This window comes from Acanthopagrus latus, chromosome 15, assembly GCF_904848185.1.
Source record: "Acanthopagrus latus isolate v.2019 chromosome 15, fAcaLat1.1, whole genome shotgun sequence".
Lineage (NCBI taxonomy): Eukaryota > Metazoa > Chordata > Actinopteri > Spariformes > Sparidae > Acanthopagrus > Acanthopagrus latus.
The window spans coordinates 16,011,067-16,032,975 of NC_051053.1; positions in this window are offsets into that span (position 1 = coordinate 16,011,067).

Sequence of the window (21,909 nt, forward strand, 5' to 3'; positions counted from 1 at the left end):
TGACCTGTAAGGCACATGCAAGGGCATGTTGGTTAACATTTGCGAGACGGCCACCATTGTCCCTGGATCTAAAAAGTCTGCAGTGTCTAGTCTTAATGTCTATCGCCCTGTGGCACTCACCCCCATCCTTATGAAGTGCTTAGAGAAGCTGGTTGTACAGCACATCAAAGACAACATCCCTGCCAGCCAGGACCTTACCCAGCATGTCATCGACATACTGTATCCACTGCCGTCCACTCAGTCTTCACACACCTTGAAAGTAACAATTGCTGCTTGATTAAGAACGCTGTTATTGTGAGGTGAGAAATGAATGACCTTTTACTGTACCCTCAAAATGTCGTAAAGGGATATACCGGCATAAGTTTAATCCATCTAACACAGTGAGATGGAGTAAAACCCCCCCTCAAGAGATCTAGTTTTCCAACTGCTAGCTTATGTAGTTTTAGCAACCTCAAAAATGACCACATGATAACAATACACTGCAGTGTACGCCTCCAACCCAGAAACCACCATCAAAAAGCCATTCATAGCCACAAATAATGCTCAGAATAGCGCCAAACTTCAGCAACAGTACAAATAGGGTCCCAGCACATAGTTCGAGGCATCAAACATCTGTTAGCTTTGCCAGATTTCTACTGAAAAGAGAACACAACTCACCACTCTCCTGCAGCAGCGTGCTCTTTGTGGGGAAGCCCTGTGAGTCGATTACCGAGTGCAGTAGAGTTCTGCAGCTCAAGGATGAAAATGTATGATTATTAATCCATGGAAATGCAATCAAATTTCATGTGTCTTTCCTACCAGTTTATAACAGTTATCATCGAGAGTGGACAGGGAAAAGAACGGAATTGAGCATTTCTAACTGCACCCAGTAATCGACTCATCAGGGCTTCCCCACAACGAGCAAGTGGTCTTTTCTGAGGTTGCTAAAACTACATAAGAATACATACAAAACTTGATCTCTCGAGGGGGCGTCTTACTGTCACTGTGTGTTAGACGATGGATTAAATTTACGCCGGAATATCCCTTTAAGTTAAAAAAAATAAAAATAAAAAAACAGCAGGAGAGAATAGCTAACATCAGTTAGCCAGACGTGCAAATGATGTGTCTTTCATTAGGGTGGATAAACACACAGTTAAATCCATTAGTCTAATCTAAAAGTCAAGTGCTGCTATGAAGGGAGCCCCATGCGCACCGCTTCAACATGTGGAGATATACAAAGCTTGACAGGCCTTTCATGTGTAGCTGCGGTTGCTATGCTATTGTTAATGTTTGGTGGAGTTTAGCGAGCGGTCAGTCACAGCTGGAGGCATTAACATCCATATAACACTGAAATAATATTGATGGGAGAGTATCATACCCCTCCTCGCCTCATATCCACACAGCGGTCCCACAAGGACCCCTGCTCTCCAGAGGAAATGAGAAGTTTGAGATCTCCCCGCTGATAAAGTGGCAAACTTGTCACTGCGTGTTTGCACAGCGGCACGTTTTTTTTGGTGGTTTTTTTTTCGCTGCTTCTCAGAGCAATCGCCACAGCCAGAACCTCCAATTGAATTCCTCCTCTGCTGCTGTTTATTAGAGGGGCGTTGGATAAACTGCCAATGAAAAAAAAAAGTTGTTTTTTCATTTCTAGGGAAGTGTATAAAGTCATTCATTACCGCTCAGAGTGTTTTAGCCTCTCTTCTAGGCTCTGCATTAATTCCTTGTCAAACATCTTGGCATGTGAATTCATATTCATAGAAGCAGTTTCCAGCGCTGAGGTTGACATTTACTGATGGGATATTTTACCCTCTTGTAAAAGTCTTTCCACAAGAGGTGAGGTTGTCACAGCAACTGAAGCCAAGTGGCAAAATGTGTGAAGACTTTGTGCGAGAGGGGGTAAGGTCGAGCTAAAGAGGAGGCGACCACAGCTGCGTTAGTTAGCCGAGGTAATTCACGCCGCTCTGAGTTTCATGTCAGATTCATTCAGATCCATCAAAACCTTTACGTTAATTTACAACAGTTGCCGGAACTTTCTAGAACTTGTACTATCCTTCTTGTAACATTATATAATTGGAGGTTGTGTCCGTCAGCAAAATCCACAAAGAGCAGCTGTTGCCCTTGACAACAGACAGACAAAGTTAGCAACTAGCTAGTGGATGCATTGTAGCACTTAGCATCCAAAGAGTCAAATATTTAGCCCAGGAGCGTTTGCTAACAAGTAACACAAAAACTACATAAGATGATAATATGTCAGTGGTATGTTTTTGGTTTATTGTGCTGCCTCCTAGTGACCAAAAAATCAATTAATGTTCCTTTGATTTTCAAAATGGCTGTAAAAGTTATTGCTAAAAGATTATACAAGCGATATTACACATGTTTTAAGGAGCTATTTATATCATAATGACTTTCATTGCTGACGAAAGTGAACATCTTGTGCTGGCTTACGATACAAATCATGTCATTTTCATCTATGAAGATGTTTCAGGCCCGATTCTCATAAAATGCTTTTCAAAAAGTTTATTTGCCCCCACTCCAGCCCGCAGTGGGTCACATTCATGCACTTAGTAAGAAATGAAAATGATAAAATCATCATGTGGCTGATGAATAGACAGATGATGGAGCTGTGAGCACCTTTAGGCGAAAGAGAACGGAGCCAGCGAAAGCCTTAAAAAAGACATAAATCATTCTAACATGTCGAGAGGGAAAAGCACAATATCTCAGCATGTGCTCTGATGAAAGTCAAGTTTATTACTGAAGTCCAAAATCACAAATCATGTCTCTATAGGCTTTACAGTGCCTTAAGAGCAGTGGTCATCATAACACCCTGAGCTGTCTAAGAAAACAAGGAAACCCTCAGAAAAAAAAACTGTGGTGCATGAGGAGAAAAGGAAAAAACATAAAGAGGCAGAGACAGATTGGACAGCTGAGTTGCAACAGGGGCCGCTGGTTGGAAAACGCAAATAACAACAATGCGAACCAAAAAAACCTTGCAAACACGGGCGACTGTAATCCAGTTACCAGCTGTGTGAATTCGCTCCACCTCATGTCTGGATTTCACTCCCGTCCTGCTCGACTCCTGGTTACGACGCTGACCTAGATTCTTACATAAAGATGACTCTGTGTGTCCACATGCACGTATGTAACATGATAAGAGACCGAGGTGGTTTTGTTGCCACTCTGCATCGGGTTCAAAGGGACCACAGGCCGACTGTGTCCGAGCGCAACGCCGCGCTTCGAGGGCGTCGCACACTTAAAAACACACACGCTGTACTATAGTTATTGACTCGCTAAAGCCATAGGCCTTCGCTCTGCAAACAGAAACCGCACACATGAGGAAATGTACACAGAGTGCTCACATGACTCTGGAATAATAGGAACTGATGTTGGAAATTAAATGAGATTACTTTAATGCAATTCTAAAAAGATCAGATAGCCATTTGTTGCAGCGAATAATCAGATTTTGGATAAATATATTACTTAAATTACATGTAACTCACAACTTGGCACTACTTTAAGTAGCTTATGGCTCATGAATAGACTCAGTGAGGCAAAATTTGAGTTGTATTGAGGTCTAGAGGACAAACGCAGACAAATACATGTTGGCATTCACTCACACACACACACACACACACACACACACACACACACACACACACACACACACACACACACACACACAGTAGTATTAGATCCCCAACAGTGAGACAGCATGTTAAAGCATTTAAATTCCTCCCTCTTGCCCCTGGGTGCGCACAGAGGAATCTCAGGCCCATCCAATAAAACAGAGTGTGTTTGTACGACTCCTGACCACTGAGGGCTGCTTTTCACATTACCAAATACTGTACATTCCTCCAAATGGTAAACACGTCCCCGTCCCGCACACACACACACACAAACACATACACAAGCTGAAATACTGCTGCTGCTGTGTGTGTGTGCGCTGGCGCACAACACATAAATCTGGTGAGTCAGAGATTGCCGATGTGATAACTGCAGTAGCGGGTGCGTAAATGAGTGTGTGTGAACATGTGTGTGTGTCATTAGCGCCCCCGACGCCGCCCCGCTCACCTGAGGAGACAGGTAGGGAACAGCTGGAACCGGGCAGTAACATCTGTCAGTCGCGTCAGATACACAACTACTGTCTCTAACCCGTGTGTGTGTGTGTGTGTGTGTGTGTTTGTGTGTGCAGAGGGGTTGCACCCATTGGCGTGACCTGAGTGTTAACCTCTGACACCCCCACCAGCCCCTCATCCCTACCCCGAGCCTCGCAAGTGCAAGACCTCCAGAGGTCTCGGGGGTTAAAGTCATATTTGCCCTCAGCTAACAACACTGTTATCAGCTGGAGCGTGTTTGGTTTCTGCTGGGAACACGAGCATGTTCCCAGCAGCTGAAGGGTCAACTCAGAAGGAAATAATTGTGAATAAATACCAAGAAAATTGTTTGATAAGGCTGTCTGTTACAGCAGCCCGAGAGATCAAATTATTATCTAGCCGCAATCGTCTTAGCTACAATCTAACCTGTTCAACAAGGGCAGCAGTCGGTGAGTCATTTCCTCCAGTATGTTTTCTCATAGGTCGAGTTTTGAGAGTCAAATTGTGTCCACGTTAAATTAGGAGTTGTTTTTTTACTCAAACAGAGACTTAAGTGATAGATCGATACATAGTGCAGAAACAAGTGATGAGAGGGCAGAGTGGCTGAGACAGAGACACCATTCATCTTGTTACAGGACACTGTAGCATCAAAATTATTCAACATCAACAAGTTACATGATGTTGATAGTTCAAGTAAAGAAGTCAAGGTTTGTTGTAAATAATAGGAAAGACCATTTGGCTTTTTTTGAAAGCGTCATGGCTGTCACCTCGGGACAGGAAATATATTAAAAAATGGGAAAATCACAATAAATAGCACCATACTGACAAGGATAGGAGAGTTTTGTCAGCTACGGTTTGGGTGCTGGTTAGTGTTAAATGAGACAGCATCACACAACACAACTGCTGGGTGTGTCTTTCTAATTAAGTGCTATCACAGTCTTATGCTTTAATAGTTTTATGGAAAAAAATTCACAAAATGCACAATTCAAATAGGATCAAATAGTAACTCTTGTCTCTTGCCATTCACCACCATACATACAGAATTTTTTTCCCATGGTGGTCCACTGGATGGGATGCAGACTCTGACTCTCTATTGTAACACCCCTAGTTTGTAAAACTTGAAAATTTTTATTTGTAGTATGTCGTTTCTATCGATTATCTGTTGATTGGTTTATTCATTTAGTCACTTATTCCATTTCTGAAGCAGCTGGAGACTGGATTTTTTATTATTGAATCAGTTCATTAATAACTTCTAATTTGAGCAGCTTTAAGCATTGGATGACTGCTCTATGATGTGATGTGTCATCATGTGTGACGGTTTCCCAGACCCGACTTGAACCCAGACGTCACACATTCAGCACGTATGCTCCGAAGTCATCTGAGTCCTTGTAAATAGCGACAATTGATTATCCAGCCAGACTGCTGTTTTTGCAGAGGTATCATGGGAAATAAGTCCGTCTCCAAGCATCACATGCTGGTTCCACAGTTGAGCTCTCTTACGACTCAAATCACGTCACCGTGTATTCAGCCGCCCTGTGTAAACAACACCGCATCCATTCAGTCTTTATCAGCGCATCAGCAGTCAGGGGAACACACGGCTTTCTCTGCAGTGCTGTGTTCACTGGTTCATATTTCCTTTTCTGTGTCTCTGTCCCTGCAACAGAAACAAGAAAGGTCCTATGCAGCGCTAGAAAATGTTTTTTTTTTTTGTAGAAGTTGAACCGCCTGTGTGTCTCTGAAGACCCTTTTTTAGAAAGGGCAACAGGTTACACAAGTTATTTATTTGACATGCCTTTTTAAATGAAAGATTGAGGGTTATTGTAGCTCCATATAGAGCCACTCACAAAACCAAAGAACCACTGAAGGGCTCTTCCTTTCCTGCGGAGATGTTTCTGAAATTCAGGGAAACGGTTTTTACTTCTGGTCTGACTTGTTTTCAGTGGCACGGGTCATAAAAAGTCTTACTTTCAGTCACAAGTCAGGAGCTATATGTTTTGAGGGTGGATGTCTTGCTATTTGCCACCCTACTGCCTATTATTTTCGACCCGAAATATATGTGTGTGTGCGTGTGCTTCTCAGGGCGCGGGACTTTCGTACGACTATTTTTGTTGGTTTTGGTTGAGCGTTAGAGGTGGAGGACGTGTGTTTGCCTTGTGTGGTTTTCCTCCTGCTGTGGAGGGATCGCCTCAGCCTCCTTTCACCATCATCACAGCCAGCAGAGCGGGAGGCTAGACAGAGAGAGCAACTTGAGCATTTCATTTACGGGGAAAAACAGTTTAATGGAAACACACTTTAAGAGACATATTAGCTAATGAGTTTGCCTCAGTGCAAACAGGCACGCTAATGAAGGCTTAGTGTTGTTGGTGACAGAGACCTAATCATTTTCTCACCAACACATCTGAGCGTTACTTGACAATGTCAAATTGCTGCTAAATGGTGGTATCGCTAATGTTTGCTGCTCTATTAGCACATTTACTTTGTACAGCTAACATTTTCAGTGGATGCTAGCTGTGTGCATCCCTTGAATATCATGTTAGCCTACTCCTAGCCATGTTGACATCAAACTAGCTCTGATTATCTTATTAGGCTACTAAGATTATTACTAGCCTACCAGCTGGTCAGCAAACAAAGTAATTAGTCAGTTATTGTCCAAGCTAATGCTAGCAAGTTTCATATTATGACTATTTTCTGGAGCGTGAATTGGACTAATTTAGCCTCAAGACAAGTGTCAACATTTATATATATATATATATATATATATATATATATATATATATATATATATATATATATATATATATATATATATTGCTTGATATAATGATATATTTCTTTATGAAAATATTCAATATCAATTAAAAAGCACAAAAATCTAACTCCAGCTTTTTCCAGATAAAATGCCTTGCAAACTACAAGCTAAAGTTTTCGACCATATCTCGATATCTCCCCCTTGAACTGAACATTTCAAATGCAAGTGAAATTGCTGCACATCAATTTCCTTTTTTAAGTTGTGTTTCAGGGTAAATGGCTTTGGTGGTGATAATAATCTTAAAAAACTGAAGACATGAGAGAGAGGGGGAGTGCTAGGCAAACCACAAACAGGTTTAGTGTTACTGAGGTGACACACGGTCAGTCCCAGCAGGTGGGAAAGAGGCCCGGTGTGTGTGTATGTGTGTGTGTGTTGAGGGTCGTGGAGGTCAGCGAGAGGCTGCCTGGATTCCTTCATGCTAGTATTTAGCCATGCTGCTGCAGACCCTGTGTTTTTTAACCATGACAGCTGCTAATCTCTCGTCTCGACGGCCCTCTGACAACCTGACTTGCTGGAAATAGATGTGTCTGCATGCAAGATTTTGTCCTTCATATGTAGGACAAGCTTGAACTTGAACTAAGTTCGAGCTGACACAGCAAAGTCTTCTTAATTAGCGTGGGGATATATTTGCTTTTCCCTTAGGATAGCTAAGTATAAGACACATGATCTAGGTGAGCTAGTGTCAACAACAGGATAAATACACAAGACAGATGCTGACATCTTACATCATCCATAACAGGTGCAGTCATTTTATAGCCTACCTGTGGTATCACGATGAGCAGCATGGCCAGCATCACCTCTAACACAGTGACAAATTAAAAATAAACATAGGGAGGTCTGTTTTTATTCGCCTCGGCCACTTAAAAATGAGCTGACCATCTGTATTTTATTTTGCACTCTTTGGGGCCTCACGTTTACAGGCCAATAATCCAGTCATGTTCAGTTGGCATATGCTACATTGGAAGGGAATATGACACTATTATGTCATGGTAAAGACATTCAATAACACTGCCAAAACAGATCTGTTAGGTTGACCAGCAGGTTTCTGTCTCTTAGCTGAAAACAGCCCACGGATGTAGACTATGCTAACAGTTTTAAAGATGGTTTGCACATAACAATAGCAAAAAAACATCATCATGCTAGCTTAGGCCTACCTATAACCAAGACATTTTGCAGTGGATGTGTAGAAAGTAAATTACTGAGTCTTTTATAAATTTATTTTATTTTATTTTTTACAAAATTGTGAAAGCTTTGAGTGTTGAAGCTCACAGGGCTAGTTGGTGAGCTGTTACGAGGGGTGAGCTAAATGCTAACACACAAGCCTGCCAGGAACATGCTTCTGCTAGTCAGATACTTTAGCTTTCAAACTCTCGCTTTCTTCTGATTTCTCTTGCCAACTGAGAGTTAGCGAGTTCATTACCTTATCTCAGTTGCTAAAATAACGGTAAAATAAGTTCACACAGTTTAATGTCTGAAGCTGTAAACCAGTTCTCTTTGTGGAGCAGGTTATAGTCTGTCAGAGGGGAGCCAAGTTAAAGTCGTGCAACACAGTTAAGAAAGCTTCGTCACATTGCCCTGCAAGTGATCATGATCTCTTTGGAATTCCATCCAAAGAAATTTGTTTTGCCATAACTCCATATTAAATGCTGGCACAATCAAGTTGTTGACCAACCATATAGTCACATTCTTTGGGATGTTGTGGAAAATCCAGCCACGGTCTTTCAATCAACAACAGCACAAAACAACAAATTATCCACAGGCTTGTTAAGACAGAGAGAAATCTGCTCACATATGACCAATAAAAAAGTTATTATGATGATGTGAATTGCTACAAAGACATATGTAGGGCACATTTTGGGTTAATATATAAAGTGAAAAACAATCAGAACATTTCTTGGTAGCTTGTTGAAAATACTTGAAGGTTGGTTGCCACTAAAACCCTGCCTCCAACTCACCTTGTTCAGCCGATTTTTGGACTTCCTTTACAGCTGACATGGTAACGTACCGAGGACTTTATGTGTTCGTGCTGTGTATATATGAGCTTTCGACTCTGATGCAACATCCACTACACATTAACATGCTCGAGGATAAGTAGCAAGCCGAGAGACTCTAGACCCGGCTCTTATAGTAATAATACATCATTCGTGTCTTAGATAACATCTGAATTCCCTGGAGAGTATCCAAATGAAAACTCATGGACACAGTTACTTAACTCTGCCACTCTGTCGGTGGCTAATCTTCCACACAGTCAAGTTTTATTCCAGCTTTCATTCCCACAGTGCTGGATTTGACGTCTTCCTATGCTTGTTCAGCACAGAACTTAATGACAGCCTGAGTATGTTCCTCTCCCGCAGTCTCTCTGTTACTGGGCCTCTACATGACGTGCCTGAGTGACTGGCATGAGTGGGGGTGACTGAGTTCACAGTGTGTGTGTGTGTGTGTGTGTGTGTGTGTGTGTCTGTGTCTGCGTGTGTGTCAGAGAGAGAAGGAGAGAGAGAGAGAGAGAGGGAAGGATGGAGGTAGAGATAGACAGGACAACCGGGGTCGGCTGACCACAGAGGAATTCTCCCTGCAGGCCTCAGGGCCCACAGCTGATCGCAGCACATGGTAATTAGTTTACCTCAGTGTGTGTACCCACACACACACACACACACACACACTGACTGACTGACTAGTCTTTCTCACACAGATCACACACACGTCTTGTTGAGCTGCAGACATCGATGCACTGTCAGTCTATCTGCGTCCTTGGGGAACATGGCGGGGCAGCCGAATGACATGGGACTTTGTCACACACATGACATCGCAGTGTGGAAGTGGGTCAGCAGTATTTGCAAAGTGCGCTGTGTTTGTTTTAGTGCGTGCAGATAGGTGGAGTCACCCGGACCAGGACAGTCCAGGGTGGTTGGTGTCAAACATTGTCAATTTTTAGAAAAGCTCACACAGTGAGGGACATGTTTCTCAGAAGGACATCGAAGCATTTTTTTTTTCCCCCGCAAAAGCTGTATTCTTGTCCGGGTGACAGAGTTTCTCAGTCTGACAATCACAGGACATGTTTTTTCTATGAAAGCCACATCAGTAACAGTGAATCACAACCATGCATACTTGTGTTTTGAATCTGTATCACATTGAAAATATTTCAAGTTAATTTAATTTTCAACAAAGCACATCTGTTATCTATACACTGGCTTCTAATACAAGAATAACAGCATTTCTGTGATTATTTTTTTTTGTTTTTTTTTAAAGTTCCTTACAAGAGAACAATGAAAAAACTCACTGAAACAAGATTGAGTAGTCAGCTCAACCAATGATCAGTTTCATTATCGATTCATCTGTTGATGATCTTAAATCGTTTAATGTAAGGAATGTCAAGAAAATGTGAAAAATGCCAACTTTGAATAGAGTCCAGAGCGATGTCGTCACAGGTCTTGCTTTGCTTGACTAAATGACTGTCCGGGCCAAGAACGATCATTATAACAGTCATGATGGACCGAGACGATCAGCAAACGGTTGCTGCTGTTACTGCTGCACGTTGCACCGAAGAGACGAAACCCCCCCCAGAAGGACAAGGTTTTACAACATTCTTCAAAAAGATGAGCTGTTATGAGAGTCGTCGACGTTTGAAGATTAATTTCATTCATTCTGTTACGGGTCAACTTCAGAAACTCAAATCAGCACCATAAACAGCTTTGCAGTATCAGTTGATGTGATGATTTTTATGTGAAACTGCAGACTAATATACGTTATACTAGCTGTATAAATAACCAAGACTAAGATAATAGTAGACCATCTAAAAGTGTTTCCTTAATGCCATTTATAAGTAGGCTACAGTGACAAACCAATATTATATTATAACACCAGTGACTTCAGATGGATTTTGTTTGGCTGGAAGGGTTTCTATGGTTCATCAAACACTACTTGAGTTACAGTTGTGGTGTTTAATTTATAGTCACTGTTGTAGTCATCATTCTCAGAGCAGGCACCCAACAGTAGAAAACTCCAAAGATAAGATAAGATAAGATAAGATGATATTTAAAACTGTGGAAAATGGCAAATCTTCACATTTGAGAAGCTGGAACCAGCAAATATTTGGCGTTTTAGATCAATTGATTAACCAAATTGTGGATTTTGTGAATGAACTGACTAGCTGGTTCCATCAACAAACGTTAAGCAACTGTGAAACATCCAGCTTGGCGAAAGAAGAAACGAATTTGCCCCCTCAGAAAGACTCTCCTCTATGAGAAGATACAAAGTGCATAAAAAGACAAACACTCAGTGGGAAACTGTTCCACTGCCTCTGCAGCTGGGAGATTTTTATGCAAAAATGTCTTCTTGTCAGTGTGTCACATGTTTAGTCTCGCTTTAAATACATTTACCCAACACACTGTTTACCCTGTCAATGTAAAGTATGTACTGAAACTCGAGCGTATGTACCTCGCAGGTAATGTGTGGTACTAAGGTGTCGACCATCATATGACCGGATCACTGGGCTATAAAAGCACAGCCACATGATCTATGTGCACACACGAATACACACACACACACGCACACGCTGGCTCTTTTGCTCTTGACTTTTCAGGCCGCACCCGCTGTCAAAACGGCAGCCCTGACAGAGCTGGACGTTACGGTCTCCTTGACTCCACCTTCGTCTCGTCTTTTTTTTTGTGTGCTAATTGATCATGAGACCATGGAAACGCATAAGAGGGAGGGCGAGAGAGAGAGGGAGAGAGAGAGAGGGAGAGAGGTTATGAGAGGGAAGCGTGCATACATGAAGACCGACACAGATGTAAACCGAGATAGAAAAGAAGATGGGAGGGTAGATTGAAGGGGAAAGTCCACCATTTTGAGTTAATTTACATTTATTGAATAACTCTGATTTAACTCAATTTTTCAATTACTGGACGAACTCCAGGAAACTAGGGGACGAGACTTTTGGGAAATGTTTCTCTGTTGTGTGTGTGTGTAAAGTGTGATAATAATTATTGTATACCTTTGGTTTATTTACAACAGAAGATGTTTTCACCACTCCAGAAAAACAAGGTCATCAGTTCCCTCTTGGGATTTCCTTGTGACCCACAATATACGCTCCATTACACTGCTGTGTACGGTGAGTTGCCTACAGTCCGCCTGCAGTCCATGTCACTGATATGAAAGTTGCCATTCAGTCCCACCCACACAGGGCGGTGCAAGAGCCTCTAGCTGTAGCATCCTGTGATAAACCCGCCGTAAGATGAATCTCACTTTACATAACATGCCGTCCATGCGGTCTTCTCTGGCTGAAATGGGAAACACATGACACAGTGTGGATGTAACGTAAGTTGCTCTGAATAAGAGAGATAGCCGGAGGCCTCGGAGGGTTGAAAAGGAAAAATATTAATGAAAAAAATTAAAAGACATATGGCTGAGGCAGAGATCAGAGAGATGGTTATCACTACATAAAACCAAAACTGAATTATATGACCAGATATGTGGCTGGAGGTAAACCTTTTTTTCGTAATTTGGATTCAATGTCAGTCTATCCAACTCCAGCGAGGCAAAGGTTTTGATTCCCCGCGTAGTTTATGAATAAAGATTGATGTGCTAACCGAAAGCAACACCAAATCCCAGTTTCCCTTTACTGTACAGGAAAAAAAAACCACTTTAATCCAACCCACTCGCTGCTCTAATTCTCCTGTGAACGTGACTACAAGACACGAACGGATCCCTGGTATACTTGATAGATGTTGTCAGAGTACCAGTTTACCTTCTGTGGCAGGCCACCAGCACACACACACACACACACACACACACACACACACACAAATGGACATTAAGCTCATTACACCATCCAGCAGTCAGGACATTCACATTACTCTCATTACAGTGCGTCTCACTGTCAGCTCAGCATGCTGACCTCTGACCTGTTTCAGCCACAAAACGGGCTAACATGACCCGTCTGATAGAAGTAATTGAATCACTGCTCGTCTGATGTGTGTGCGATCAAGACTATTGATAGGCTGCTCGCTCTAATCACTGCCCACTGTGACCTTCAGCATGAATGGAAACACCGCGGGAAACGAGAGAAAACAAGCAATACAGTGTGAGAAGATACTTTAGTGCTTCTGCGCGAGGCGTGTGACCATCATGTACTTACACCAAGCGGAGAAGTTCTGTTTCTACTGCTGTCAGCTGCCAACACATCCACAGAGTTATTATGGAGCCTGTTGTAGTGTAGCCGCACACAAGTGGGCAGTATGTGGATGCTTGCACAGAGCCTGGTTTTATTCATAGTGTAATACAAGCAGTACTACACTTCCCAGTTCAAGCAAGCGAGCAAGTTGCTGCTACCACGATTGTTACATTGTTCCGTTGAATTCCCAAGTAACGAAGTATGATAATAACAGACATGCCGGAAAGCGTTATTCACACAAGTAACCACGGCAGCCAGGAATAAGGTGGATATGACAAATGGTTTCCAACACCTTTCACGAAATCACCCAAATTACATGAAACCCAGCTCGTTACAGTCACGTTTTTCAGGCATCTAACAATTACTTAAATCTCTGAGTGTGTGACTGTTGATGCTTTTGTTTACCTGTTCAAGCTGTTTTCGGAAAACCTTTTGTTTATCCAGGCCACGCTCCACCTTTTTTCGACCCACTGACCAGTATATTCATACATGTTGCCTAATACATTCCGCTATCTCATATTTGCATATCACACATTTGCATGGGAAACCATGCAGGGACTGAAAGTATGGTTTAACCCTCAAACTACTGACTCATATTGGCCCACCAGGGAACGAGCTTTGTCATGCTTTTGCAGCTCTACTGAGAAACACCCTTTTATCTTCCTTCTCAGAAGATTCTGGTAGGATTTATTTGAAACAGTATTCAGATTAGAGTGAAACTGAAAATGGCTCTTGTGATTTAAGCCGTTTGCATCTTATCTACCCCCCCCCCAGCAAACCTGCGCTCTGACTCAGACTCTAGTTTCTCAGTCATGCCTGCATGCACAATGCATAGTGATTATCCTCGTCCCAGCAGATGGGCTGTCTATGTTTTTTTTGAGGGGGGGTAATTGGAAACATCCTCTGTTATCCCTCCAAAGAGAAGACAAAACTATGAAGATAAGAACAATGTTTTTTTGGCTTTGAATGAACCTTATGATGATACTGATAATTAATGATAACACAGGATATTAAAAATGTCCCAGGGGCCAGTCATATTTCTTATACATTCATTACACTGTAAGATGTGTTTGTATACGTAAGCATACAATATTCACTACGGGTGGAAAGTACATTACTCAAGCTCTGTGTTACTTTGTACTTTTACCCATTCTTGTACCCTTCTACATCTATAGCACAGTCAGCCTTTGGTCACTTTGGTCATAAAAAGCATATTGTACAATCAGCATACGAATTATGTTGCATTGTTATAGGTATAATATCGACCACTGTGTTCAAAAGAAACTATTAAAGACTGAATGATGGCATTACAAGTCAGGAGGAAGGCATTACATCACTTAACTGACTCAGTAATGTCAGTTACTAAACAATACCCACTTAAAGGTTCACCAACAGAAGATATCAGCTACGGGTCATACCAGACTGAGTAAGGCTGTGGCAACAGAATGTCTGAGCGTGCTGAAGTGAGCAAAAGAGTTTTGTTTCTGATGAAGTAATCGTTTCCCGATAAGAGCTGTGTTCCATGTGCTTTCAAAACTCATACTGTGACTTTAAGGTTGATCTCAGAGTGAAAAGTAAAACTAGCTTGATTTGTGATTGTGCTTAAAAAATGCAAATGCAAATAATTCAGTAATATTTTGCACATGATACATTAAAAAAAAACATATTCTGAAGGCAGTATTTCTACGTATCAAGTACTTTTACTTTTGATAGATAAAGCTGCCACAGGAACTTATTTTTCTTTGATTCTGGCGGCCCCTGTGGACAAAAGCAGAAGTGTTTCTGCAGATCCAAGCATGTTAAACTGCTAGCATCTGTTTTGGAAGCGAGTGAAAGAAAGAGGCAATGTATTTCAAAAAAAAAAACTGTATTATGATAATGATGGAGGGCTGCACAGTGGCCCAGTGGCTAGCACTGCTGCCTTCCCGGTTGGGACGCCAAAAACTGTTTGCTGTATGCATAGCCACGTAAGATTAATAACTGTATTATGATAATGATGGATGTAATTAACTTTGTTTTAGTGCCGCACCACCAGACTACAGAGCTGTGACACTCATCAGTTCATCCTCAGCACTCTGTCAGAAGAAATTGTTTTGTAACATATCAAACAAGCATAAAGTTAACTATAATAACTACAAAGAGTAAGTTTTAAATTAAGACTGTTTCACAACCAGTTAAAAGTGTCTTGTAGTAGGTTTAAGTACACATCGATACGATACATTTTAGTGTATCGATAGTTTTACATTGTTGGATTACCAATCTTACTTAAGTAAAGGTTTGACACTAAACATTTCTTCCACCACTCAGAGAAACTTGTGTGCACACTTCCTTACAGCCTCCTCCTGTCGATTAAGTGTCTCAAAACCGCCTCAACAGAAAGATAAGAAGACAAATGAAAAGGATGAAAGGATGATTCATTTTTTTTTTTTTTTTTATCGAAACACATCACTCACGACATTGAAGATTTAACCGACACATTTATGAGATGACTGCGTGTTGTGTCAGCAGCTCTTCATACAGCCTCCAGGTTGGTGATGGACTGACACACTCTGAGCTGACCGTCATTTGTTGGCGACTTCTTTAAACAATAAAAAGATGCTACTTGACAAAGCACAGAAATATGTGCAGATGTTGTTGGCCATCACCTTGCAGGTTTCGTGTGTGAGTCTGTCAGTTTTTTTTTATTTTTTATATTTAACTCTGGATCCACATTTCCTGTCTGTCCTTGTACGATGCCTGTGTCTATGGCTACAGAGGCCCATTTGGGACAGAAAGGCCTGGGGGAGTGGAATAAAAGCAGGATAACTGTATCTGGTTGTGGTCAGACCAGTCATAACCCATAATGCAGCGTGAGGAACATCTCTGGCCTGGGGGGGTAAAAGGTTATGAGAAGATAGTCTGGCTAATGCTATTTAATATGGTGGGCAGCTGTCTCTCTGGGCGTCTACCTGCCTGCCTGTCTGCCTGCCTGTCTGCCTGCCTGCCTGTCTGTCTGTCTGTCTGTCTGTCTGTCTTCGTCTTACATCTTTTTTAAATCTGTTGCTGCGTACCTGATCTCCGGCCTGCTAATGGAAACTCAATCCTCCCTGATGTGGCTGCGTCCTGGTCTCAGGCCTCCCAGTCATGCCTGACTCACTTTATGAGCCGTCCCTGCGGACAAACAGGCTTTCATGCTTCATGTAACGCTTTGTGTGTGTGTATTGGGAAAGTTTTACTCACTCTTAATTGCTTGTGAATGTGCAGCCGGGCACGTCTTGTGGCTTCGCTAAAAAAGATTTTGGAAGTGTTTTTCTGTGTTGTTTCGGGACTCACAAGGTTCATCGGATATCACTTCAGCCTTTTTCTTTTTTTTTTTTTCTTGCACCGAGGCCATCTCATAGCATCACAGTTATTCAGATGAGCGCCCGAACGTTCTTTGTACACGTGTATCATACTCACAGAACTGCGTCGCATCATTCAAAACACAGAAAATAGTCTAAAAGTGGAACACTGACTGACACTATGAAGCAAAAATATCTGCAGCTTGTGTAATAGCTAATATATGTGTGTATGGCAAGACACACACAGACACACACCTCTTACTAGTCTTCTGACGGTGAGCTTAGGCCTGCATGTGGGTCAGCCGATAAGAGCAATGGCTGTAGATAAGTAGTTATCAGACAAATATACGGTGGTGTCAAGGAGACTAATTTCTAACCATCAATCAGCGTCGTCCTGCTCAATAACACCCGACACTCAGAGTTATATAAGAGTGATTTACCCTGTTAAACTCCCAGCAAGCGCATCCAAGCTACTAGGAGCTGGCAGCTTGTTTCTGAACCGCTCCGGTGTGATTACAGGTGACTCAGGCCGATACAGTGGGGCTGAGGCTCGCTGCAGAGGGCGGGTCAATTATAGTCCAGAGTCCAGGGCTGATATGAGAGGAAATGAGGGCCTAGGTTGGATTTTCTAACCTAGAAAGTAAAGGTTAACTTTACAGTCCTAGCTCAGCACTTCAGCATGAAGTCATATGCACATAAAAGCCACCTGCTCTTGTGGTATCGCTGCAGTTTCGCAGGCTTGGGTAAACACAAACACATGAAGCAATTTGGGTTAAAATCTAACCAACGAGGAGCGATGTCAGCTTCCATCTGTCCCATTACTGTAAACTCTGAAGAGAGTGATATTCAAAAACGGCACAGGGTGAACTGAAATTACCGGGGCAACCAGACCGTCGTCTTCTGCTGTACAGAGTGGTAGTACGAGACAGAAGGGGCTGTGGCTAGCCTTTCAGCATGCAACCTTATTGAACTTTGACACATAGTAATGCGGGCAGTTGGGCAACATTTCCCTCTTGTGTTAAGCTCCAATTAAAGTGTCTTACATATAATCTGACGAAACCATTACCTTGTTTACAACCTTGTTTTTCTCACCCCTGTTGTGGCAGTGATACTGTGCAAATTTCAGACATTACTTTGGCTGATATGATGTCATCACACGAGGGCCAAAACCACACAAACAAGACCCGAGTTGTGATAAACCCGAACTAACCTCTGAGATCACTATTATCAGCGGTCAGAAACAGGAAAAGTCTGCCAAATGGGGTCACGAGGCGAAAAACCTCACCTGATCTAACCTCCTCCAGCCGGCGCTCCATGACGCAGCACCGCCAGCTCCATCCAGTATTCAGCACCATCTGTGGTCTGCTGCCACTGCAGGACCTGGCTGTAAGCGGAGCGCACAGTAATTAATATGGACGTGCTGGAGAGATGCATGGTGGAGGATGGATGAGTGTAGCGGTGTGGGGGCAGGAAGGACACTAATGGAATAAATTGGGTTGGAAAAAAGTGAAGTTGTGCGTATTTAAAAAAAAATGCATGTTGTAGATTTTTGGAGGCGTCCTTGGTCGACTGCCATGTTGATCATGTCACTGATCAACATGGCAGTTATTTACTTTAAAAAGAGTCAAATGGAAAGATGAAGGCAGATAATTAACATAAAGATAAGGACACTGGTAAAGACTGAGTCAGACCATGTATGTGTGTGTAATGTTGTGTGGAATACTAAAGAGGTGACAACAGGCACAAACAGGCTAACCAAACACTCCTCTGATGCTGTGTGTGTGTGTGTGTGTGTAGGTGGGGGTATCTGCCCCTCTCCGTGTGAGTGTGTGTGAGTGTGTGTGTGTGTGTGTGTGTGTGTGTGTGTGTGTGTGTGTGTGTGTGTGTCTGGCAGTGGTATGTGAATGAGTGTGTGTGTGTGCGTCAGTGTGTATAGCGTCCTGCTGACAGCAGTGTCCTGGCTGTGATGTGGACGGTTGAAGGTGCTGACAGGCCCGTGTTGTTTCATGGTCCTGCTGGGGGCTGCCGGGGCAGGCCGGGGGAACAACGCTTCAGCCTGCTTACCTTCTGTCCCCGTCGTGGCCGGGCCTGTCGGTTAAATATGCAGCCTTCACTTCTTCAACACTTAACCCTTAAGCGGTATGGCTGTCCCCTTTAGTAGCAAAGGTAGAGCAAATATTAAGTCGTGATACTGTTATAAGGGATGGATTGCTGAGCACACAAAGTACATGAGTTCGACGCTGGATATTTCCATTTTCCACCAGAATTCAAGAAACCATCATGGCAATCTTTTATAAAGGTAGTTTTAGTCACATAAATATAATATTTTCCCAACATCAGTGCAAATCTATGTTTTTTTTTATCTCATCAATACAGGCACCAGATAAGCAAAAACCTTGTAGGAGTGATTTTGAATTGCACAAAAAAAAGACCCATCTCATTAAAAGCAAAGTAATTTAAGTGTTATGCTCCTTTTTGTTCCATCCTGTAACAGTTTCTGTCCTTTTTTAATCTCCAGGTAAGTTTCACGTTGCACGAATGGTCACTGATCCACTCACAAACACAGCTGGGAACAATTTATTACACAAGTTAACAGCGGATTGTTGGGAGTAAAATCCTCCCACGCCACACTGAAATGATCTTTTCTTGTCGGACATCAGAAATATTGTTTCATTCATCTGTGCTATCTAATCAACATGCATCAGTGGGAGGGAGGAACACAAAGACATAAATGATGGCTTATCCTATCTGTAACAAAAATGTGTAAATCAACAAACCGATGAATGAGTCATACATGCAGCTTTCCCATTTGTGCTTTTGTTATCATAGGTATTCAGCCCTGTGAACCTGAGTGTACATCAGTCTTTGTTGTGCCTGTCATGTTTATGTCTCACTGAAGGTTGTTAGACGTTGTAAACGTCAAAGTCATTTCCAGCCTCACTATGAAGGCTGCATGAGGATAAAAGGGAACTTGAACCTTTTTAATGGCTGTACAGATGTTCTCTGTGAGGAGTGCAGGCCTTATTTAATAGGAACAAAATAACCAGATGTGAAGCGACATTTACATGGAAAAGGTGGACATCTGATCGCCGTGTTGGCCTGACTGACCTGTGTGTGTGTGTGTGTGTGTGTGTGTGTGTGTGTGTGTGTGTGTGTGTGTGTGTGTGTGTGTGTGTGTGTGTGGTTGCGTGTGTGTGTAGGGGCAACCCGCACAGTTAGACATCCAGCAGACTTTCCATATCTGTCACATCCTGTTATGAGGAAGGACAGTAAAAAAGGAAGACACACACCCACAAATTCACACACACATAAAATGTGCAGCGCACAGAATGTTGACTGTGTGTGTAACTGGTTTAAATCTGTGCTTAAGGCTACATTTCTAGTTCTCTGTCCAGTTCATTTTTAAACATTAACATCAGGGTCACAACTACAATACCCTCACAGAAATGTCACAATATTTTCACATAAATAAATAGATAATGTCACATATGAACCGAACATTCTCACAACCTCACAATCTCATCAAATACGGCAGTTTGGTTAGTGACTACAGCTTCAAACTATGAAGTTTTACATTTTCAGCCCCCAACTTAGACTTTTCTTGCTCTTCATACTACTGAACTAGAGCTGTAATTCAGGAGGTGATGCTATATAGCCAAAAATATAGATATAAAAGGAACTGATACTACAACAGATACTTGATATGAACACAAAAGAGTGTATGAAATAATCCTCTGCAAAATCCTAACTGAATGTAAGAAATTGTTATTATTACAACTGATTTGATTGTTATGCTGCAGCTTACTGCAGTTCTGTGTGTGTTTTGCCTAAATGGTGTTGTCATACTCTGGCAGAGACCATTTCTCGTCTATCTGGTTTCATTACTTTCAATTGTATTAACAAGTGGAAAAGTAGAATGTAACGCATGTTATGTGGGTTAAGTCACTGTTGATTGTGATCATGTGAAAATGGTCATTTTATGAATGGTGTCCTCCTCTTTGGTGACCTCTCTGGCAGAGGTTGTGATTTCACTAACAAAATAAGTTTTTGGTCTTCACTCATATACTGAGACGATATAAAGGACACTTCTTTTGGCAGTTTCAGCTCTATCAAAATAAAGCTCATGCTGCACACAGAGAGGTATGTCTGCATTGTTTTGGACTTCTTGCCGTAAGATGTGACCTCCTGTAAGCCAGCTGTTATCAGGCACTGTCATCCACAACTGTCCGGGAGTCACAGATGGAGCGGAAGGATGGAAAAAGAAATAGAGGAAAGAGAAATGAGGACGATGACAGATGTTGAGAACATCACCGTTGACTCATGAGACGAGATGGACGAGCCAAAACTGACATTTGTGTCTGATTTAGAGCTGAGGTCCGGTTTAAATCTTTGTCAGTGCTCATCGAATTTCCATATTTCCATTCATTCCATTTGCGTTCATCATACTCCTGGTGTTCCTGGTGACAGAGCAACCGCTCGTTTACTGGAGGTCACTCTGTTATCTCTCTGTCAAACCATATCTTTGCTTCTTTTTTTAAATTTTGTTTCCCTACACATTTCCATCTCTCACTTCCTCCCCTTGTGCCCTTGGAGAGCACACTGTACGATAACAAATATGCTAATTATAGCGAAGTAGGCCATTGTGCCCAAGGACCTCTGCGGTAATAAACACTTTAACGGCAGACATGGGCGCAGACACACACACCCATACACATGTATTGCACTACCCTGTCCAGGCTATCTCAGCAAAGATACTTGGCGGTGTTGTTTGAAAGAGGAGATAGTGGCTCTTGGAAAAGCTGTGTGTGTGTGTGGGGGTGGGTGTCCACGTGTGTCCGTATGTCTTTATTTCTTTATGGATCCATGTGTGATTGCTTTGTGTTGCAAAGTGTGTCAGTGAGTAACAGGCGCCTCTCGCTCCGAAAGCCTTATCCTAACAATGTTTCCTTGTTCACTACACGGCTGAGAACAGTCTCGAAGTGTTAATGAGTAAATATAGGATTTAAATTAATGACTGACAATGAGGCGCACTTGCTCGGTGTATGTGTGTGTTCTAAGAGAGGTGACATTGTAGTGAAGTGTGTTTCTGTTTGGAGAGCAGCCCAGGAGTCTGTGAGGCCATCTGGATTGAAGATTGACCTGTCGTACCTGTGAATGATCTACAGCCCAGCGGAATATCTCTTTCTCTCTCTCTCTCTCTCTCTCTCTCTCTCTCTTTCTCTCTCTCTCTCTCTCTCTCTCTCTCTCTCTCACACACACACACACACCAGCAGTTGTCGTCCATGAAGGCTTGCACAGAAGAACACGTATCAGACATTAAGTAATCTGCACAAATTCACACAGACACTCGAAAGCACGCACACGCAAGTACACAACATAGATGCGCGCGCACACACACACACGTATCAACCCACACACGACCCTGCTGATAATCTCTGTGACCTTCACTGTGGCGGCAGACATGCACATGCAAGTACGTACATGCAGGAACACACGTACAGGTACATTTACACACAAAGGAACACAGTAATGTGCACATAC